The sequence below is a fragment of the Hordeum vulgare genome, chromosome 7H (assembly GCF_904849725.1).
Source record: "Hordeum vulgare subsp. vulgare chromosome 7H, MorexV3_pseudomolecules_assembly, whole genome shotgun sequence".
NCBI classification, from domain to species: Eukaryota; Viridiplantae; Streptophyta; class Magnoliopsida; order Poales; family Poaceae; genus Hordeum; species Hordeum vulgare.
The window spans coordinates 587,440,153-587,446,509 of NC_058524.1; the positions used below are offsets into that span (position 1 = coordinate 587,440,153).

General features: G+C 46.3%; 1 pseudogene; it reads left to right on the forward strand.

Moving 5' to 3' along the window:
- Window positions 1–2,617: 2,617 nt before the first annotated feature.
- On the forward strand, window positions 2,618–5,902 carry LOC123412910 (annotated as a pseudogene).
- The last annotated feature ends 455 nt before the right edge of the window (window positions 5,903–6,357 follow it).

Below are 6,357 nucleotides of genomic sequence, written 5' to 3' on the forward strand. Positions count from 1 at the left end.
TGGGTGCATGACAGGGACTAATCGGCCTTGGCTAGGTCAATTAGTTCCTGTCGGCCTAGCCAAGACCAATAAGTCCCTGACAGGACTAATTGGTCTTGGCTAAGCCAGTAGGTGCATGGGATTTTTTTTTCAACCTTAGCTATTTTCCCGGCTCCATTTTCCGCCCATATTCCCCCAATCTTTTCCGCCATTTCGTTCCCTCCTCCGTTGCCGCCTGCATGCACATCTCCGTGAGTTTGGAACCTAACTCCACATCCCTTTCTTCCTATATGCTTGGTCATCATACTTCCTCCCTCACAGTTTATAAGCCATGCAAGTGTACCTAGGTTATCAATTTAATTTATATAAAATATATTATTTAACATAAAAATCATATCATTAGAAAATAGAACATCTAAATTTTTCAATGATATATTTTTTGTAATATATGTCTCTCATTAAGTTGGTCAAATTGACGACCTAGATACATGTGCCGGACTTATAAACTGAAACAGGGGGAGTACTATTTGACAGACAACGCCTTTCCTTTTTGAGAACAAATCCGTAATCTTGATCCACGTGCGGCAAAAGGAAAGAATCCAACAAAACCACACACACGAGGACTTTGTTTCCTTTCTGATCAATATTGGAGTCCGGTGTCCCGGTGTTTGGATTTCAATCAAATAAGCGTCCACGAAACTTCGCTCTACTTATACGCACCCCCGCCTGGATTTACAATCTCCATCGTGATATTGTCATCGCCGTCATGCTAGCCGAGACACAATCACGTCGGGATTGTCGATGGCAAACCAAAGGTTGCAGGAGGCGGCGCTGCAGGAGCAGTAGCTGGCAAAAGAGGAAGCCGCGACGTCCCCGGCATGCAGTCGTGCAGTGCTGCTAGCGCTTGACGGAACGAATTGATGTACGCGGTTCATGATCGACATGTTTCTTGCCATGGCACGCCCATGGAACTGGTGCAACATGCCATGGCAGGGCAGTGCGTACACGGGTTAGAGCAACGTGGTAGCCCAGCGAGCGTGAACAACGAAGATACAACCGGCGTCACAACGCTCAAGGCCACAGAAATGACAGGGGAAGTGATGTGCACATGAGGCTTTAGCGAGAGAAACGACTTGGCCACCCGAGAAAACGGTGAGCGGTGGTTGTAGGGAGAGGTACAAAGGGAAAAGAGGAGTATATTAATCTCTAACCGTCTTCCTTGCAGATAATCATGAACGAGGATGCGAGCAGATCTTTGGCTCTAGGCTGTACGATGAAAGGAAAAATTCATATTTACGCACACGTACATAGGCACATAAGTATTATTCAGATCTACTCTATAATTGATCGAATAATCAGTTGTGCTTTATTTTACCTTCAAAGAAGCTTCGTGGACAAGGAAACTCTCGACATCGGGTTGTGCCACTGTCGGCTAGCTCCTAGCAACGTGCAACAACTATAGAATATAGGCAAAAGTGTGTGCATAAAGCATAAGCATATAACTATATATTTAAATATCTTTGCAAAAATAACTATATATTCAAATCATTTATACTATCGGGAGGGAGGCCAGAATCATGGAGGTTGTGAGGGTACACTATATATTCAAATCATTTATACTATGGGCGAGAAATGGAGCCGGGAAAATAGCTAAGGTTGAAAAAAAAATTCCCATGCACCTATTGGCTTAGCCAAGACCAATTAGTCCTGTGAGGGACTTATTGGTCTTGGCTAGACCGACAGGAACTAATTGGCCTAGCCAAGGCCGATTAGTCCCTGTCATGCATCCACATGTAGGTTGACAGGCCTATCGGCCTAGCCAAGGCCGACTGAGACTAATTGGTCTTGGCTAGGCCGATTAGTCCCTGTCGGCCACGCCTAAGCCGAGACATGTATATTTTTGAAAAATATCAAATTTGAGCATTATTTTTCAAAAAGAATAAAAAATGCAATATTTAAAAAAAATTAGCCGCCTTGATCTCCTTAGGCCAACTCCACCGCGCGACCCCAAACGGACGTCCATTCACTGGTAGAAAAAGAGGCTTCCGTCCAGCCCATAAGTCGCGACACTGTAGGAACCGCGACTAATGATTTCTTTAGTCGCGGTTCGGCAGACGAACCGCGACCAAAGGCCTGGGCCAGGGCGCTCGGTGGCCAGCTGGTGCACGTGAGGGGCTTTAGTCGCGGTTGGCCAGGCCAACCGTGACTAAAGGTGCCCAAAGGCCTTTAGTCGCGGTTTGCCATGCCAACCGCGACTAAATCTCCTCCCCTATAGATACCAGTTCAGCACACTCACTTAGCCATTTGGTGCCACTTCTCTTCACAAGCTTCACAAGGGGGTGTAGATTTGCTTTTGGTTCCTCTTATGCACACAAGGTGTTTGATGAAATGCCCCAAGAGCGTGAAACAAACATGATATGAAGTGTTGGAGCCACACTTGAGGTTCCTCATTTATTTTTTCCTCCTCGATCGCGGTTAGCAACTTGAACCTTTCATGCATGTGTGTCATTGATAAAATATATATGCATGTGTGTTGTTCATTGTTTAATTTCTATTGTTTATAGCTAGTTAGTTTAACAAATGCATGATGGTTAATTATATATTTTATATTATAATAATGCAGATGAATCGGCAATGGATGTACGGTGACCGACTCTCCCGCGAGTTCACTACGGGTTTGAAAGATTTCCTCGTAGTGGCTAATGCGAACAAGCAGAAGGGTTTTGTTATCTGTCCATGTGTTGACTGTAAGAATCAGAAGGGTTACTCTTCCTCAAGAGAAGTTCACCTGCACCTGCTTCGGCACGGTTTCATGCCAAGCTATAATTGTTGGACCAAGCATGGAGAAAGAGGGGTTATAATGGAAGAAGATGAAGAAGGGGATGATTTCATGGATGAAAGCTATCTTGCTCATTTCGGTGATACTTTCATGGAGGATGCTGAAGGTGAAGGGGAAGGTGAAGGGGAAGGTGAAGGTGAAGAAGAGGCACGTGATGAGACCGTTGATGATCTTGGTCGGACCATTGCTGATGCACGGAGACGCTGCGAAACTGAAAAGGAGAGGGAGAATTTGGATCGCATGTTAGAGGATCACAGAAAGTCGTTGTACCCCGGATGCGATGATGGTCTGAAAAAGCTGGGCTGCACACTGGATTTGCTGAAATGGAAGGCACAGGCAGGTGTAGCTGACTCGGCATTTGAAAACTTGCTGAAAATGTTGAAGAATATGTTTCCAAAGAATAACGAGTTGCCCGCCAGTACGTACGAAGCAAAGAAGGTTGTATGCCCTCTAGGTTTAGAGGTTCTGAAGATACATGCATGCATCAACGACTGCATCCTCTACCGCGGTGAATACGAGAATTTGAATGAATGCCCGGTATGCACTGCATTGCGTTATAAGATCAGAGGCGATGACCCTGGTGACGATGTTGAGGGCGAGAAACCCAGGAAGAGGGTTCCCGCCAAGGTGATGTGGTATGCTCCTATAATACCACGGTTGAAACGTTTGTTCAGGAACAAAGAGCATGCCAAGTTGTTGCGATGGCACAAAGAGGACCGTAAGTCGGACGGGGAGTTGAGACACACCGCAGATGGAACGCAATGGAGAAAGATCGACAGAGAGTTCAAAGATTTTGCAGCTGACGCAAGGAACATAAGATTTGGTCTAAGTACAGATGGCATGAATCCTTTTGGCGAGCAGAGCTCCAGCCATAGCACCTGGCCCGTGACTCTATGCATCTACAACCTTCCTCCTTGGTTGTGCATGAAGCGGAAGTTCATTATGATGCCAGTGCTCATCCAAGGTCCGAAGCAACCCGGCAACGACATCGATGTGTACCTAAGGCCATTAGTTGATGAACTTTTACAGCTGTGGGGCAGACCTGGTGTCCGTGTGTGGGATGAGCACAAAGAAGAGGAATTTGACCTACGAGCGTTGCTTTTCGTAACCATCAACGTTTGGCCTGCTCTTAGTAACCTTTCGGGACTGTCAAATAAGGGATACAATGCATGCACGCTCTGCTTACATGAGACTGAAAGTGTACATTTGCCAAATTGTAAGAAGAACGTGTACCTTGGGCATCGTCGATTTCTTCCGAAAATTCATCCAGTAAGAAAGAAAGGCAAGCATTACAACGGCAAGGCAGATCACCGGCCGAAGCCTGCGGAACGCACTGGTGCTGAGGTATTTGATATGGTCAAGGATTTGAAAGTCATCTTTGGAAAGGGTCCTGGCGGACAATCAGTTCCGAAGGGAGCTGACGGGCACGCAACCATGTGGAAGAAGAAATCTATATTCTGGGAGCTAGAATATTGGAAAGTCCTAGAAGTCCGCTCTGCAATCGACGTGATGCACGTTACGAAGAATATTTGCGTGAACCTCCTAAGCTTCTTGGGCGTGTATGGGAAGACAAATGATACAAAGGAAGCACGGCAGGACCAGCAACGTTTGAAAGACCCTGATGACCGGCATCCGGAATGGTTTCAAGGTCGTGCCAGCTACGCTCTGACCAAAGAAGAGAAGGTCATCTTTTTTGAATGCCTGAGCAGTATGAAGGTCCCGTCTGGATTCTCGTCCAATATAAAGGGAATAATAAACATGGCGGAGAAAAAGTTCCAAAACCTGAAGTCTCACGACTGCCACGTGATTATGACGCAATTGCTTCCGATTGCTTTGAGGGGGCTCCTGCCGCAAAATGTTCGAGTAGCCATTGTGAAGCTATGTGCATTCCTCAATGCAATCTCTCAGAAGGTAATCAATCCAGAAGTTCTACCACGGTTACAGAACGATGTGATCCAATGTCTTGTCAGTTTCGAGCTGTTGTTCCCGCCATCCTTCTTCAATATTATGACGCACCTCCTGGTTCACCTAGTCGAAGAGATTTTCGTTCTCGGTCCTGTATTTCTACACAATATGTTCCCCTTCGAGAGGTTCATGGGAGTATTAAAGAAATATGTTCGTAACCGTGCTAGGCCAGAAGGAAGCATCGCCAAGGGCTATGGAAATGAGGAGGTAATTGAGTTTTGTGTTGACTTTGTTCCTGACCTTAAGCCGATTGGTCTTCCTTGATCGCGGCACGAGGGGAGACTAAGTGGAAAAGGCACGATCGGAAGGAAATCAACGATATGTATGGACGGCCATTCTCTGACTGAAGCACACCACACTGTACTGACCAATTCCAGCTTGGTGGCTCCGTACTTTGAGAAACACAAGAATATTTTACGCTCGGACAACCCGGGGAAGCCTGAATCCTGGATTAGGAAGGCCCACATGGAGACTTTCGGCAGTTGGTTGAGAAAACATTTAATGAATGACAATGATGTTGTAGATCAGCTGTACATGTTGGCCAAGACACCATCTTCGACTATAACGACTTTCCAAGGGTACGAGATAAATGGGAATACATTTTACACGATCGCCCAAGATAAAAAGAGCACCAACCAAAACAGTGGTGTCCGCTTTGATGCAGCAACCGAGAATGGGCAAGAGGTCACATATTATGGTTACATAGAGGAGATATGGGAACTTGACTATGGACCCTCCTTTAAGGTCCCTTTGTTCCGGTGCAAATGGTTCAAGCTAACAGGAGGTGGGGTAAAGGTGGACCAGCAATACGGAATGACAATGGTGGATTTCAACAATCTTGGTTACCTTGACGAACCATTCGTCCTAGCGAAAGATGTCGCTCAGGTTTTCTATGTGAAGGACATGAGTAGCAAACCGAGGAAACGGAAAGATAAGAAAACGATCAGTACATCATGCGATGATCCAAAGCGCCACATTGTTCTTTCAGGGAAAAGAAACATCGTGGGAGTGGAGGACAAGACAGACATGTCAGAAGATTATAATATGTTTGTTGAAATTCCGCCCTTCAAAGTGAACACCGACCCAAGCATTAAGTTAAATGATGAGGATGCTCCATGGATACGGCACAATCGTAAGCAAGCAGGGACACAAGGGAAGAAATGATGTGTAATAATTTATTGTACCAAACTTTGTTGAATGGATCATGTGAATTATATTACCCGTGATGTGTTTGGTGTCCATTTTCGAATGATTCGAGATACCACTGATGATACATGAAATTTGGAGTGATTTAGTCATACTCCTGCCTAGGCGTATAATATGCATACTCGTAGTCTTCATAGCCGCTGTCGTCGTTGTACTGGTAGTCGTCGCCTTCTAAGTTGCCGCCGTCGTCGTCGCTGCTGTCGTCGCTGTCGTCGGGCGGCGCTCGTGGCTCGAACTGAGAGTAGCGCAGGCGGGGGATATCGCCGGCCGTGATGTAGTCCATGACGCTCTGCAGAGTCCGGCCGTACCACCATAGCCGACGGCCGGCCTCGTGGAAGTTCCCAGGAGGCAGACCGTCCTCCTCATAC